This window comes from Bubalus bubalis, chromosome 2 (genome assembly GCF_019923935.1).
Source record: "Bubalus bubalis isolate 160015118507 breed Murrah chromosome 2, NDDB_SH_1, whole genome shotgun sequence".
NCBI classification, from domain to species: Eukaryota; Metazoa; Chordata; class Mammalia; order Artiodactyla; family Bovidae; genus Bubalus; species Bubalus bubalis.
In genome coordinates, this window is record NC_059158.1 from 84,930,546 (window position 1) to 84,948,259 (window position 17,714).

General features: G+C 38.0%; 1 long non-coding RNA gene across 6 annotated transcripts in view; it reads left to right on the plus strand.

The window, feature by feature from the left end:
* Positions 1 to 17,714, plus strand: part of LOC112582017 — a 57,182-nt gene that overhangs the window by 37,437 nt on the left and 2,031 nt on the right. Inside the window, exon 5 of one of the 6 annotated variants that reach the window (XR_006640460.1) lies at positions 4,617 to 4,728. The exons of the other annotated variants lie outside the window; for them this stretch is intronic. This is a non-coding gene — a long non-coding RNA (uncharacterized LOC112582017). The remainder of the gene's footprint in view (positions 1 to 4,616; positions 4,729 to 17,714) is intronic. 6 annotated transcript variants of the gene reach the window in all.

The window sequence follows — 17,714 nt, forward strand, 5'->3', positions numbered from 1 at the left end:
TTCCCACAGTTTTCCTTTTCCCTTTGGAATTTTATCTTCAAATTCATATAATGTTATTGTAACATTCCAACGGCATCTGATGTTTTTGTTCCCTACAATATGTATGTGAATATGTGAAAATATATATATAGTAAAAAGTATCATGGATAATGAGCCATATTTCAAATTTGCCTTTCTCTTGTTTATCTTAAATGAGGGTTTTTTTTTTTTTTCTTTAAAGAAAGGACAGAATCTGAGTCCAGATTATTCATAGTGATCTGAAGGCAACATTTTGCCTTTGGTGATTGCCTGGTTTTCTTTAAGATAGTGCACATACATACTCTTGGCTTCCCAGGTGCTGCTAGTGGTAAAGAACCCACCTGCCAATGCAGGAGATGGAAGAGGCATGAATTCGATCCCTGGGTCCAGAAAACCCCCTGGAGATGGGCATGGCAATCCATTGCAGTATTCTTGCCTAGAGAATTCCATGGACAGAGGAACCTGGCAGGCTATGGTCCAGTTCTTCAGTTCAGTCACTCAGTTGTGTCCGACTCTTTGCAACCCCATGGACTACAACATGCCAGGCCTCCCTGTCCAACACCAACTCCCGGAGTTTAATCAAACTCATGCCCAGTGAGTCAGTAATGCCATCCAACCATCTCATCCTCTGTTATCCCCTTCTCCTCCCACCTTCAATCTTTCCCAGCATCAGGGTCTCTTCAAATGAGTCAGCTCTTTGCAACAAGTGGCCAAAGTATTGGAGTTTCAGCATCAGCATCAGTCCTTCCAATGAATATTCAGGGTTGATTTCCTTTAGGATGGATTGGTTGGATCTCCTTGCTGTCCAAGGGACTCTCAAGGGTCTTCTCCAACACCACAGTTCAAAAGCATCAATTCTTCAGTGCTCAGCTTTCTTTATAGTCCAACTCTCACATCCATAAATGACTACTGGAAAAACCATAGCTTTGATAAGATGGACCTTTGTTGGCAATGTCTCTGCTTTTTAATAAGCTCTTTAGATTGGTCATAACTTTTCTTCCAAGAAGCAACTGTCTTTTAATTTCATGTCCGCAGTCACCATCTGCAGTGATTTTTGGAGCCCCCCAAAATAAGGCTTGTTACTGTTTCCACTGTTTCCCCATCTATTTGCCATGAAGTGATGGGGAAAGATGCCATGACCTTAGTTTTCGGAATGTTGAGTTTTAAGCCAACTTTTTCACCAAGAGGTTCTTTAGTTCTTCTGCACTTTCTGCCAAAAGTGTGGTGTCATCTGCATATCTGAGGTTATTGATATTTCTCCTGGCAATCTTGATTCCAGCTTGTGCTTTATCCAGCTCAGCATTTCTCATGATGTACTCTGCATATAAGTTAAAGTAGCAGGGTGACAATATACAACCTCAATGTACTCCTTTCCCGATTTGAAACCAGTCTGTTGTTCCATGTCCAATTCTAACTGTTGCTTCTTGACCCTCATACAGATCTCTCAGGAGGCAGGTCAGTTGGTCTGGTATTCCCATCTTTTTCAAAATTTTCCACAGTTTATTGTGATCCACACAGTCAAAGGCTTTGACATAATCAATAGAGCAGAAGTAGATGTTTTTCTGGAACTCTCTTGCTTTTTCAATGATCCAGCAGATGTTGGCAATTTGATCTCTGGTTCCTCTGCCTTTTTAAAATCCAGCTTGAACAGGCGATGGTCCATAGAATCACAAAGAGTTGGACATGACTGCAGTGACATAACAGGCACACACACACTCTTAAGTTGCTATTTTAATTGAAATGCATGTTGCTTGAAAAGTTGAGAATATTTTGATTATTTTTTGGTTTTTAGTTAAGATAAGGTGTCTGTGAATTTGACCTCTTAAATTTGCAAAATTCTAAAATGAACTTACAGTTGTATATTTCTATAGCTTTATCATAGTGGAAAGAAGCTAGGATTTGTTAATATTTTGCTTTTTGAGTTTTTTATCTGTTTCATTTTCCTTCAGCCTTATGAGAGTCCTAATTAGACCATTAAATGATTTTAATACCCTTTTTAATAATACAGAAAAGCACTCCAACTGTGATATCTATTTTTTAAAAATTAGATTTTTCACTAAGATTTGAATTGAACTCATATTCTGCAATGAATCAATAAAGATTTTAGTGAATATACTGTATGTTTTTTTCCCAGCAAGTCATAGATTGAAAAAGAGTTTAAAAAGTAATGCCCAAATTCTCAGAGAACTAGGGCATCATTGTGGTTGTGGGGATGAGATTTATAAACTGAGAATGATTAGGAGGCAATCAGTCTCTGAAATCTTTGGGTTAGTAACCCAATCTCCTAAGGCTTCAGTTTTCTCACTGATGGTATAAGTGAGATATAGGATAATAATTTTACCTTACTGACATGCCATGAAGATTTAATGAGATAATATGTAAAACATTTCTTCTGAGTTAACCAGATGCATAGTTTCCTCTTTTATTCCATAAGGTGGAATACTGTCTCATGTGTCGTCCTCTTAATAGTCTTGGAGCCTAACACAAATTTTGTTTAGGCCAGGCACTAAATATGTGTTTAGTGAATAATGCATTTTCCTGGAGGATACAGTGCAGACCACAGTAGCTTTAGGAATTTTTTTTTTTTTTTAAGCCTGAAACAGAGCAAGATTTGTGGTTAAATTTAACTTTTAGTTGGCACTAGAGGAAATGTAGTGTTTTTATAGGAGAAGATGAAAAGGAAAGAAATTCCAGGATGAAGGTATATCATAAACAAAGGTACAGAAATGAGAGGAAAATAAGTATAGATTAATAAAATGCCTTGCATCCATATACAAGAAAATATTTATTGATAAAATAGCAAATTTTAAAATTAGCCCTAATTTTTTAAATTGTATGTGCCAAGAGAAATTTCTAAAGCTTAGAGCTTCAGGTTTCCTGCTGGCCTGTAACTGCAGATAAGAAACTTAATATATTTTAGAATAGCATTGTTGTCTTTAAAAGAGAAATGAGAAAAGTTATCCAAACTGATATTCTTTATTTTTCTATTTGAAAAATTATTTGCTACTTACAATGATTGTTGTTCAGAAGTGGAAAATTGATTGGCAAACTCTTTTCAGTTTCCTTCTTTTGCATCACATTAACTCCTTGCATAATTTTAGTTCTAAGTTGAATATCTATGCCTCTGACCAAATTCAAAGTGATGGTTGTTGTTCAGTCACTCAGTTGTGTCTGGCTCTTTGTGATCCCATGGACTGCAGCATGCGAGGCTTCCCTGTCCTTCACTATCTTCTGGAATTTGCTCAGATTCCTGTCTGTCGAGTTGGTGATGCCATCCAACCATCTTATCTTCTTTTGTCCCCTTCTCCTCCTGCCCTCAGTCTTTCCCAGCCTCAGGGTCTTTTCCAGCATCAGGGTCTTTTCCAATGAGTCAGCTCTTTGCATCAGGTGGCCAAATTACTGGAGCTTCACCTTCAGCATCAGTCCTTTCAATGAATATTCAGGTTTGATTTCCTTTAGGATTGACTTGTTTGATCTCCCTGTTGTCCAAGGGACTCTCAACAGTCTTCTCCAGCACCATAATTTAAAAGCATCGATTCTTCAGCACTCAGCCTTCTTTATGGTCCAAGTCTCACATCCATGCATGACTACTGGAAAAGCCATAGTTTTGACTATATGGACCTTTGTCAGCAAAGTGATGTCTCTGCTTTTTAATATGCTGTCTAGGTTTGTCATAATTTTTCTTCCATGGAGCAAGTGTCTTTTAGCCTTTTAGATTGAACTGAAATGGAGGACCACAGCCTTGATTTTATTAATACCATATAGATTCCATTTTCCTTTTACATGCAAATCTACAATTATATAGTTAAAATCTCTTTGTTTCTGATTACTTTATAAATTAGCAATTGTCAACACAATGATTTTGGAGCAAGAGAATAGGCATAGCCATCTAAAATATGCTGAGGACCAATGAATGGATTAATGGTCAAAGTAAAATCAGTAATGAGCTTGAAGTAGGACCAGAGATTGCTCTTCTTAGGCCCTGATTCAGAAAGCTTTTGGTTTTTAGCTTTAGGTGACTTTATGGTCACTTGCTTTCTGATCCTGCTTTGTGTGAGTTTGACACAAACATTTTGCATGTCAAAAGTTGACTGACACTTTCTCTATATACATTTTAGTGTCAAGGCTAAACCCATCAATGAACAGAAAGTCTTTCTCAAATAACAGTGTGTTTGTTTACTGGCTTCTGCTGTCTACTTTGAGAATGTTAGATTATCAAAAAGATATTAGAAACCTAACTTTAGTCATAGAAATAAAATAAAACCATGATTTATTATTTTATAAGGTTCAATCAATATGATGTTGGTAGTGACAATTGAATAAATTGTTAGAGAACTAAAGTATCAAACATGGCATGATCTATTAATGATGACTGTTGATGGACATTCATTAGTCTTATCTGCATATAAAATTTTATGCAAGATGTGAAATCATTGTTATCAGAAATCTAATGTGTCTTGCATAAATTTTCTTTTAATTCTTAGTAAAATCCATTGTAAGATATTCAGGAATGTCTTTTTGACAAATACAAAAGGCGTAGAAAGATCACATCATATTGCTCCATCATTATAATACCATATTCTTTATGCATGTCATAGCTTTCAAAGCATTTTTAGTACATTATCTCATGGAGGAGAAGAAAGATCACTGGACAAGAAATTGAGAACAATGATTTAATCTCGGTTCTGATATTAAGTTGACTGACCTGGAGTAAGTCTCTTAAGTTTTCTGGGCCTTTATTTTCTCATTAATGAAATGGAAGAGTTTGACTAGATCATACCTCAGGTTTTTTGTATTGCAAAATAGTTGACTTTTAAAAATCACTCCTAAGGTAGCCTTTTGCAACAAGGTGAAGCAGATATTTTTGTCCTACTTTGAAAACAAGAAACCTGAGGTTTGGAGTTTGCTGAATAGTCAGAAAATTTTGGAGCCTGGCTTCAATACTAGAAATCTGAGTATTTTACTACTATAGAGGGTCTTTCATAAAATTTGTGTACTTAAATGTGATTTGGCTAATCTGCTAAGTTATTGCTCTGAATACTTTAATATTTACACCTTAAATGTCATCAACAGTTTTCAACAAAATAATTAGAAAGCTATTAATATATGTGTACTTATGTAACCTTTTAGTTGCCTCTATAATTAACAAGGAGTAATCATATATGGAGAAGATTTTGGACTTTGTCATGGAAAACTAGTTATGTTGAGGCATTGATAGCTAAAGCATAATTATAAGTCAATGGGAGCTAAAGTTGAAAACTTACTCTTTGCCCCTGAAGAAGTATTACTCTCTTTTACTCTACCCCATCAAGCAAAGTGAAAGGAAACAAATATATTAGTATTGATAATTGGGTACATACATGCTAAGTCATTTCAGTTGTGTCCAGCTCTTTGCAAACCTATGGACTGTAGCCTGCCAGGTTCCTTTGTCCGTGAGATTCTTCAGACAAGAATACTGGAGTGGGTTGCCATGCCCTCCTCCAGGGGATCTTCCTGACCCAGGGATCTAACTCATGGCTTATTTGTCTCCTGCATTGGCAGGCAGATTCATTACCACTAGCGCCCCCTGGGAAGTCTTAACTGAAAATTAGTTAGGCTAAATTAATCTATGAATGATGAAATTTATTTGTTTCCCAGTGTACATATGCCTAACACCTAACACCTCTGAGGCTTCCCAGGTGGCTCAATAAAAAAGAATCTGCCAAGTAGGAGATACAGGTTTGATCCGTGAGTTGGGAAGATCCCCTGAAGAAGGAAATGGCAACCAACTTCAGTATTCTTGCTTGGGAAATCCCACTGACAGAGGAGCTTGGTGGGCTATAGTCCATGGGGTTGCAAAGAGTCGGACATGGCTTAGCAACTAAACAACACCTCTGAAGGTAGTGGGAGATCTTGATTTTTATCTTCCCTGAGGTTTGTTTTGATCCTGTTCTTAACCTTTGAAAATGTTCTTTAACAATTAACTTCTCACAATCCCTTTTATTAGCAATTAACATTATAATGTGAGCTTTATGAGGACAGAGATTTTGTCTTTTTTGTTCTTCTTATATTCCCAGTGCCTAAACCGTGTCTGGCACGTAGTAGGTGCTCAATAAGTATTTGTTGAATAAATACATAAAAATCACCTCCAAATTAGCTCTTATTATGAAAAGAAAAAAGAGACCCCTAGTGTCTTTTACAACCTAGAGAACTGCAAAAACATTTGTGAGTAGAGGTAATTTAAATCTGAGAGGTTTCTTTTCTTTGTTTTAACTGAGTTTTTTCCTCCCTAACAAGTTGATATGCAATATTTGAAGCTGAACTTTTTGTTGTTATTTCAAGATATCACTTGGAAGTTAAAGTATTTAAAATAAGAAACACATTTAATTTAGGTAATCATAATTTTGTTCTCTAGAAAGTTTGTGTCTCTTCCTTCATTATATGGCTTTCCCATTGTTATTTGCAGAGAAGGCAAATTTAGGAATGACATTTTTTCCTATCTTTTATAACTTCTCAGGTGTAGTAATTAATCTTTTTTCTCTCTTCCTTCCCCCCAACTCCCACTTGTACTTCCTTTTTTTCTGATTGTGTGCTTTCCCCTCCATACAATCAAAATGAAATTGACGTGAATGATGAAAAATATAACTAAAGGGGTGAGGGAAGGTCAGGTACCTGGGGACTTGAACCCAGGTCACCATCTTTACACTGCAGTCTGCGTTTCTGGATTTACACAGGTGAAGTGTTGACCTAGAAGTACAGTGTATGGAACAAACTACTACAGCTTTAAGCTGTAGAGGTTTATCAAAAAAGAGCAGGAACAAAGGCAAGCAGATGGCTAAAGATGAAGGTCACATCAGATTGAGAAGTTTGTCAAAATGTGATGACATAGGTAATCTGTAAACTGTTATTGCGCTTAGCTGGAGGTGCTGAAAAACATTTTGAAATTACAAAAAACACTGGAGTCACCAGCATAGTGGCAGGAATGATAGCCTGGAGTGGTTCTGGTCTATGGATGAATGCCAGATGTGGAAAGCGACATATCTGGAATTAATGATATTAAACATGCTTTTCTTTTATGCTCAATAATAACTCTATTATGATTGATACAAACCGCAGACACTTTATCTAGTACAAATGGAATCGTCTGTCATTGACTATATTAAATCATCAATTTCTGCATGATGAGGATCGTTTAGGGTAACTAATCATCTGTCTCGTTCTGAAGTCTTTAAGGCTGATCAGATAACGTTTGAATACTGCCTGAGCAACCATGACAATCTAACCCTTCCATGTAAGGATTGAGAGGGGCCCATTATGCCGTCAAAGCCTGTGGAAATATCACAGCTCTTTCTCTACATAATACCCTGCTGTAAATAAATCACTCTCCACCGCAAACTTTATTGATCACAGGCACTTCCATGCTTGTGTCTAGTGAAGTCTCTACAGAATAAAATGCTGCTTTATATTTTGTCTTGTCAAAATATTAAACGGCTCTGTCAAGCGGAGTCAGGCTAGCGGTGATGGTGTAATTCTGCTGTAGCCCTTCTCATTCCCTCCTTCTATCTCAGCTGCCAAGCTTACAAAGCAGGATTTTTTTTTTTATAAACTTTCCAATTATAGTCGTGTAAGATTATGAAGCCTTAAGATAAAGTGTCCTAATTTAGAGTGGTGTGGTACTGAACTGCTAGGAGAGCAGCTGTTAGATAAAACAGCATTTCTCACAAGGAAAAAGATAACCTGGCTTATTTATATACACAACTTTAATAGGTAGTTGAGATTAGGCTAAAAAAAAAAATCTCTTTAATTTCACTTTCCAAAATGGAGGAATCAAAATTAATTTGCACCAAAGCACTTATTGCTTATACTTAAAAATGATGTGCTATGATTTAAACCAGCTTGAGGGGTCGGGATTGAGTTAACATGGAAGTCCATCATTAATACAACACGTTTTCCAAAAGACATGGATAGGTTATCCAGCCCCTAAGCGGTATTACATACTGCAGTATGTTTGTGGCAACATCCAGGAACAACAAACGGATTAAAAGTGTAATTTACTGCCTGCTAATGTTGAATTTCCTGGGCAGCATATGGTTTTAATGCAATGTAAAGTAGTTTCATCCTTTATCCTTTTTAAAGAGGTGGGGTTTTAGTCTCAATAGGGAAAAAGAAAGAGACTGAAGTCACTTAGAGAAGAGTAAAAGATTTAGTGTACTGGGCCATTAGTGCCGCTTGGAGGACACCGAGTTTGATCTTTATTCCCTTTTGGAAGATCATTAACTCTTTTAGACGTTTAGCAAATAACCTCTTCAAGGCTTGGAGGAGTTTATATACCACCATAAGAGAACATTTTGCTCCTGTCTTGCCTGTTTCCAAGCCAGATATTTATTGAAGCTTCTGTGTGGCCATGTTTAAAAAGAAGTTAAGCTGTAAAATGAATTGATAATCCTAGACAGCAAATTTATTTTGGAGCCATAAAAATTGGGTGCCACCAAAAATGAGTGCGAGTCTAACCATGGACCTCTGTGTACACCTCTGTTCCTGCCTAGAAGAGATTCTAATGAAGAGAGAAGAGAGCTTAGCTTTTAAGCACAGGGCTAAACCCACAGGCATATTTCAAAAACGTAAGTAAACAGGTTTTTTGATGGTAATAAATTTGAACCATCAACAACCTTAGCTTAATTCAAGTTCTAATTCATCTCTGTCCCCTAACCGGTATTTTTTCAAGTACTATACAACAGGCAGTAAACATCAAAGATATTGGTATCCATCAGTACTTTTTTTTTTTTTTTTTTTAACAATAGGAAGCCCATTAAATCCTACTGAATTCTGTAGTCGTCTTCTAAGTAACTATTGCTGCCTAATTCTTGGGAGTAAAATGAAACGTGCAAGTATTTGTAAATGTATTATTGAAAGTCGTTTGAAGTTGGAGCCACTTTTCCCATATTCAGCAGACATCTACTAAATCTCTCCTCTTACTAGATACTCCTTGCCTCACTAGAAACAACTTCTGACCTTGAGAGGCTCAGGGTTTATTGAGAGAGATACACTTGTAAACAAGCAACAACAATACAGAATGAGAAAACAATGTGGGTGCCGACTCTGTTAGTGTTCATTTTGTATTTAACCCTAAGATGCGTGTTAGTTGTCCACAGTGGTTTAAATAGATGTCTGTAGTTTTTGCCTACTCATTTTCTTACAACAGCTGCTTGATTTTTTTTTTTTTTTCTCTTTACTTATCTCAGACTAGAAGGAATGGATCTCACTTCTACTGTGCCTGCCCAGGGGTGGGGACATAATGCAGGCAGTCTAGAGTCTTCTGGCTGCAGTTACTCATTCAGGGACTGACAAAAGTCACACAGTCAAGAAGGGGCAGAGCTGGGTTTTTAATCACCCGTAAAGACCCTGAGCACATGCTCCTAGCCACTATGCTTTACTCCTTTCTGTCTATCCAGTGTAGAAGACAAACTGGGCGAAATATTGAAGGTAAAAAGACTCTAGCCAGTTGACAGATTCATTGCTGGGACTTTTACTAAACCATTGTTTTTTGCTGATTTGCTAAGCTGATATGCCTGGGGCTATAAAAGGGCCACCTTTATGAAGAAAGAATCTACCAGAGAATGAAGCCAAATTCAGAAGGGGAGCTTAGAGGTGAAGAAGCGAAGTAAGAGTGGAGAAATTGAAATGAGCTGGCTGGTATTTGATCCCCTGACTCCATTCTAACACCTATCCCTGAATTTTTTAGTTAGGAGAGCCAACAACAATCAGCTGCTTGTGCTGAAGCTAGTTTGTGTTGGGTGTCTCTACTAATTAATAATGTGGTTAAAAAGATGAATATATGTCTACTTTTAAGGTTCAATTAAAAAAAAAGTAAAGAAGCACCTTTAAAAGATTTCAGAATACCCTTTGGTGGTGGTGGCAGAGACTGATAGGGAGGACACTTACATGGGGAAGTTATCATTTATGATCTTCAAAATAGGACTTTAATTTTGTGCTGACTTTAGTATTGGATCAGAGACTTTTATGTAATGAAGCTCTAACTGATAAATGTTCGCTGTAATTTCTGTTAGAAGACTTAAAAAATCTATTATCTAAATATTTGCCTTCCTTCTATTTAGTGAATAGTTTCTCCTAGTTTCTGAGTTCCCCTGGTTTGCACAGCAGACACTTTAGTATATGAAGGTATCTTTTAATATCCTGGGAGGTAGCTCATTTTAGTCACCAGAAAACCAGTTATCATATCATACCTGAAAGTGTTAATGCAGTTTCCTCAAGTACCTAGCATACTCCTGGGGAGTAGCTTACACTGTGGGAGAATCTAGGTCAATGTGTATGACTGAAAATAGCTTAACAGTGGATCCAATATGAATTGAAAAAATAATGAGATGAGATCCTAGCCAGGAGATACCCTGACTTGACTGATACTGGGTCTAAAAATCAAGCATTGTAGGTATTGGAACAGGAGGACTGGTCAGCACAATTGTCTTTTATGGCCTTACTGAACTATTTTAAAAGAGCACCGGATGCTTAGATTCAAATTTGGTCAAAGATGTTGCCAAAAAGACAAAAATCCTGCTCCATACAGAGGCAGGTTGCAGTTTGGAAAGGGGGAAGTAAAAACTTCTAGTTAAGTGACACTACATCTCTAGGCAATTTCAAGTTTTTGTTCAGAATCCCATTACTATCGCCTGAAGATATTACATTTCCTCAGGTTAATAATTTCACTGTAAAGAAAAAAATTCAAACTTCTCACTGTTCTGAAATTTGGCAAACGGAGGGATTATGTAGGAGAGTGAACAAAGCATTCTTTTTTATTTTGGAAAAAAGAAGGCTTAAGAATGCTTTGTCAACCTTTATAATATAAAATGCTTGAATGATGGTTATCATATCCCTGGTTTTTATTATTGGGAAATAGTTTACTGATAAGATAAATATACATAATGTAAGATAATTTATCTTAAAATAGAAAGTATATATATATATATATGTATATAAGTGTATATATATATACACACAGAGAGAAATATTAAAATAGAGTATGTATGTATTACTATATAATATATATATTATATACTTATAATTTATATATAATTATATAAATTATGTATATTTAGCTTATTTATATACGCCAATATAGCACCTTCCCTAGCGGGTCAGTTAGTAATGAATCCACCTGCAATGCAGGAGACCCAGGTTCAATCCCTGGATGGGGAAGATCCCCCTGGAGAATGAAATGACAACCCACTCCAGTATTCTTGCCTGGAAAATCCCATGGACAGATGAGTCTGGTGGGCTACAGTCCATGAGGTCTCAAAGAGTAAAGCATGACTTAGCAACTAAACCATCACACAAATAGATATATAAATATATGCATATATTTTTAATATACGTATATATGTATTTTTTCCTTTGGCCATGCTGTATTGTGTGCAGGATCTTAGTTCTTCAACCAGGGATCAAACTCGCACCCCCTGCAGTAGAAGCATGGAGCCCTAACCACTGGACTGCCAAGGAATTTCCAATAATAGTTTATATCAACAAAACATTTAAAATACTGTTTTTTCACCAATACATGATTAAATAGTTGGCAATAATGTCAGTAATAAATGCTGGTCTATCATTATGCTGTCTAGGTAGTGTCTCTGAAAAGGGAAAGTGTCTTATTTTTTATCAAATCTAACTACTCAATTCCTTTTCAGTTAAACTGAGCAAATAGCTGTTGAGTATCTGCTTTTCTCTGGTAAACTTGCCAGATAGCACTACCAATATTGTATGATTGCTTAAGACGTGGTTGCTATGTCGTAGAGCTTTCAGGCTTATTGTATCATTAGGGGTGGTTGGTAAGGGGGTGAGGTAAGGAAGCAGAAAGGACTGAAATGAATATAATGTAAAGCAAACCAAAATAAGTGCTAAATAGAGGCACAAGTGCTAGGGGAGACACAATAAAAAGTAATTAATTCTGACTAAGAGAGACATTGCTTTGCTGACAAAAGTCTGTCCAGTCACAGCTGTGGCTTTTCCAGTAGTCATGTGTGGGTGTGAGAGTTGGACCATACAGAAAGCTGAGTGCCAAAGAACTGATGCTTTGGAACTGTGGTGTTGGAGAAGACCCTTGAGAGTTGTTTGGACTGCAAGGAGATCAAACCAGTTAATCCTAAAGGAAATCAGTCCTGAATATTCATTGTAAGGACTGATGTTGAGGCTGTGGCAACCTGATGCGAAGAACTGACTCATTTGAAAAGACCCTGATGCTGGGAAAGATTGAAGGCAGGAAGAGAAGGGGACAACAGAGGATGAGATGGTTGGATGGTATCACCAACTTGATAGGCATAAGTTTGAACAAGCTCTGGGAGCTGGTGATGAACAGGGAAGCCTGGCATGCTACAGTCCATAGGGTCGCAAACAGTCAGACATGACTGAGCAACTGAACTGAAGAGACACAGGGATACCCTCACAGAAATAGCCTTGACATTGAATGTGTAAGTCTTTAAGATGTGGAATAGGTCTCCCAAGTTGAAAATATAATAATCAAAGGCATGGAAACGTAAAAGTAAATGTTGTAATTAGGGACACTGAATTAATATGGTATTTTTAGAATTTATGAATTGAGAAAAATTGAACTAGGTAGTGGTAAAGATAGGTTGAGTTCAAACTGTTGAATGTCTTAAATAGGAAGGAGTTCAAGTATTGTTCTGTTGGCACTGGGGAGGCATGGATGGGGAGTGACATGATTTAGTCTGAATTTTTAGAATATTAGTCTTAACAGTAAGATAGCACTCCAGTGTTCTTGCCTGGAGAATCCCAGGAATGGAGGAGCCTGGTGGGCTGCCGTCTGTGGGGTCGCACAGAGTTGGACACGACAGAAGTGACTTAGCAGCAGCAGCTAGCATTTATGGAGTGCTTAGTAAGTGTTGAGAAGGCAGTGGCACCCCACTCCAGTACTCTTGCCTGGAAAATCCCATGGACGGAAGAGCCTGGAAGGCTGCAGTCCATGGGGTCGCTGAGGGTCGGACACGACTGAGTGACTTCACTTTCATGCGTTGGAGAAGGAAATGGCAACCCACTCCAGTGTTCTTGCCTGGAGAATCCCAGGGATGGGGGAGCCTGGTGGGCTGCCGTCTATGGGGTCGCTTAGAGTCAGACAGGACTGAAGTGACTTCGCAGTAGTAAGTGTCAGGTATTGATGGGCATGTGTTAGTTCAGTCAAATTTGGAAAATTCAGCAGTGGCCGCAGGACTGGAAAAGGTCAGTTTTCATTCCAATCCCAAAGAAAGGCAATGCCAAAGAATGCTCAAACTACCACACAATTGCACTCATTTCACACGCTAGTAAAGTAATGCTCAAAATTCTCCGAGCCAGGCTTCAGCAATATGTGAACCGTGAACTTCCAGATGTTCAAGCTGGTTTTAGAAAAACCAGAGGAACCAGAAAAAGCAGAGGAACCAGAGATCAAATAGCCAACATCCACTGGATCATCGAAAAAGCAAGAGTGTTCCGGAAAAACATCTATTTCTGCGCTATTGACTATGCCAAAGCCTTTGACTGTGTGGATCACAGTAAACTGGAAAATTCTGAAAGAGATGGGAATACCAGACCACCTGACCTCCCTCTTGAGAAACCTGTATGTAGGTCAGGAAGCAACAGTTCGAACTGGACATGGAACAACGGACTGGTTCCAAATCGGAAAAGAAGTATGTCAAGGCTGTATATTGTCACCCTGCTTATTTAACTTATATGCAGAGTACATCATGAGAAATGCTGGGCTGGAGGAAGCACAAGCTGGAATCAAGATTGAGCATGTGTAATGTATGTTAACTCAGTTAACCCTCACCATAGTTCCTTATGCAGTTAATATTATTAGCCTCCTTTTACAATGAGACACAGGAAGGTTAAGCAATTTGATAATGGTAGAGTTAGGAAAAAACAGAGCCAGATTTTTGTCCAGGCATAATGTCTTCAGAATCTGTGTTCCTTAACCATTATGCTATCTCAGTCTTTCCAATGTAGAAAGTGAAGTGACTAAATGAAATACTGGAAGCAGAAAGGCCATTCAGTGAGTCTAAGAGAATGATGGTAAAGGCCTGAATGGAAAGTTAGCAGTAGAAATGAAAGTAGAAGGAGAAATCTCAGAAATGCCACAGAGGAAGAAGTGAATGACTTGGGCAATTAAATGGCTATCAAGAGAGAAAGAGAGGAAATAAAAATGACTTGCAGATTTCAAAATGGAAGAAGGTGATGAATGCCAATAACAAAGATAGGGAATGCAGGGAGCAGGTTGAGAGGGGACAGATGATATGTTTGTTTGCTAACTTGCTAAGTTAAGGTGTTTTTATTTCTGTGGATATGTCAAGTAGGCATTTGGAAATGAAGATTTGATTTTCAGAAGTGGGATTAAGGCTAGACAGAGATTCTAGACATTTGAATAGTCATTCAATCAAAACATACATTGAGTACCCACTACCTGCCTAATTCTGCATTACAGAAATGGTGGTAAACAAATAGACATGGTCTCTGTCTCCATGGATCTTACCATGGAAGACAGATATTGTACAAACTGACATATAATTTCAATGGTTGCTGGTTCTATGAAGAAAAAGTTAATGATAGAATTAGGCATTATAGCAGAGATCTGACTTTAATTATGGGAAATTGAAAGATTTTTCTGAAGATGTTTATATAGAAACCTGAAGAAAAAGAGACTTACCTGGGCTAAGGATGCTGGATATATAGTTCAGGCAGAAGGAACAGCATGTATGGAAATGCTGAGCTAAGAGAAAGTTGTAAGTATTCATGGAACTCAGAGAATCTGAGAGGAGCTGAAGGTTAGAGAATAAAAGGGAGATAAACTCGGAGATGAAATTGTAAAGGGAGTGAAAGACTAGATCATACAAGGCTTTTTAGACCATGCTAAGGATTTTAGGATTTAAGATAGTGGCAAATTATAGATGACTTTTAAGATTTGTATTGTGTGTGTGTGTGTGTGCTTTCTCAAAGGTGAGGTAGATAATGGAGATCAAAAAAGGAGATGGTTTAATTAAGAGCTTATATCAGTAATACCAGTGAGAGGAAATTGTCTGGTATTCCAGTTGTTAGGACTCTGCGTTGTTACTGCGGAGGGCCCAGGTTCAATTCCTGGTTGATAACTAAGATCCCACAAGCTGTGGCGGCATCACCAAAAACTATAAAGAAAAAAAATAATACCAGTGAGAGATGACAGGGATTGGATTGGATGGTAGTTGTGTAAAGGAGAAGTAGAGGTAGAGTTGGGAGACTTGGTGATGAATCATAGATAGAAAGTAAGAGAGAAGGAGGTATGAAAGTGGATTTCTTTCGAGAATAATTGAGTAGATGGGAATGCCATCGTCCTAGGCTGGAAAAACTTAAAAATAGAGCCCAGTTTTTGAAAATGTAAGTTTAAGGTACCTATAATAATTCTGACTGGAGATAATGTGTAGATGGCTTATGCAGTTTTTTGAGCTCAGAATACAAGGTGTAGGCAGTTACAGAGATACAGAAATATCTAGCACACAGAAGGTATTTAAAGACATACCAGTTGATGATATTGCTGGGACAAGGTAGAAGAGTGAGGAGACAGATCTGAGCCCACACTTGAGGCACATCAACATTTACAGATAGGGTAGAAGGTAAGGTGACACTAGTCAAAGTGGAGTTAAAATTATGTAGAAGAGTCTGAGATGAGCCAAGAGAGTCCAGTGTCGTGGAAACAAGCTATGTAGGCCAGTATTTTACTTATGTTTCTAATAAGTCAGGAAAGATAAGTGCAGACCAGTGTCCATTAGATAGCATCATGGGTATCACAGGTGACCTAAATGAAGTTTGTTTTGGTCTATGGGATCCAAAGTCAGGCTGGATTGAGCTGAAGAGTGAATGGGAGATGAGGAAGTGGAGGAAACGCAAACAGGCAATGCCTTCCAGAAGTTTAATTTTAAAAGAGAAAAAAAAACAAAAACCATATATATATATATATATATATAAAGCATGTGCTGGAAGGAGATGTAGAGAAAAGGGAAGCTGCTTGTTGTATTTTGTTTTAAATGGAAGAACCATAAAACATATTTCAACGCCTAGGGAAAAAATTTGGTAGAAAGGGAAAGATTAAATAGAACAGGAGATGAAAACAGATGTACAAAGCCCTGGAGAAGGCTGAAACTGATGAGATCTGTAAAGGTGGAGGAATGGGTCTTTGTTTTTTTATAGGAAAGATACATACCTATGTTGTACAGGAGTGTTAAAATAAGGACAGGGCAGATGCAGGTGGGCTTAGAGATTGATAGGGGGAGGGTGCTGGTGGTGGTGTTCATTCACTAAGTTGTGTTTGACTCTTTGTGAGCCCATAGACTGTAACCTGCCAGGCTTCCCTGTCCTTTTCTATCTCCCAGAGTTTGCACAAATTCATCTCCATTGAGTCCATGATGCTATCTTACCACCTCATCCTCTGCTACCCTCTTCTCCCTTTGCCTTCCGATACTTCTGGCCACCTGATGTGAAGAGCTAACTCATTAAAAAAGACCCTGATGCTGGGAAAGATTGAAAGCAAAAGATGGAGGTATTTCTGACCTAAAGCTTTTTTTTCCCTCTGAGATATATGAAGCAGGGTTATACATGATGATGTAGAAATGCAGCCTTTAAGAGTGCAAGAAGTGGTCTAAATCTAGAAGGTATTGAGGGGAAAAAAATGTTTTGAGATCAGAAATTTAGAGAATCTCCACATTTAAAGGATCAAGGGGAGAAAGAGAAATGTGTGCAGAAGAATCAGATTGGATGGACACAGAAACAGGAGAGAAAAAAGCCTAGGTTGTAACTGAAAAAGTTCCAGAAGTCTCCAGAAGGAGCTGCCTGCTGCCAAGTCGCTTCAGTCGTGTCCGACTCTGTGCGACCCCATGGACTGCAGCCTACCAGGCTTCTCCGTCCCTGGGATTCTCCAGGCAAGAACACTGGAGTGGGTTGCCATTTCCTTCTCCAATGCATGAAAGTAGAAAGTGAAAGTGAAGTCGCTCAGTCGTGTCTGACTCTAAGCGACCCCATGGACTACAGCCTACCAGGCTCCTCCATCCATGGGATTTTCCGGGCAACAGTACTGGAGTGGGGTGCCATTGCCTTTTCCCCTCCAGAAGGAGAGTCAATATTAAATGGCCTGACACAAACTATTGGGATGATAGTATTTTTTTTTTAAAGTTTGTGTCATACAACCAGAACCGTATTAAGTGTTTCACATGAATTAGTCCGTGTCAAAAGCTATGGAGAATGTAATATTACCTGTAGATGTACCAAGTGACTTGTCTACGCACAAACAGCAAAGCGTTATAGTGGAGCTTTTAATGTGAGGATGATAGAACCTGAAGCCTCTGAACCTACCCTTCTGGATACTGTCTCAAAAGGCTAATTAATATATATTGGGACCTTGCTATTATCAGATATCTTACTAAACATTTTATTTCTGGAAGGGTTTATAACCCTGTAGATAAATAAATAGAGCTGTACAGCATAGGAACTTACATAAGGTAGAAGAATATTATATGCTTCAAAATGATAGTAAAGTGTTTTACTAAACCCATAAATAAACAGTATGATTAAGTGCTTATTCTTTACATTCAGAATTGAAAGATGGGATGGGGGTCAGTTAGGGTGAGACTAACATATTCTCTTACCTGTAAGAGTTTACAAGCGAAGACTGACTCCATACAACTAAAGAACAATGG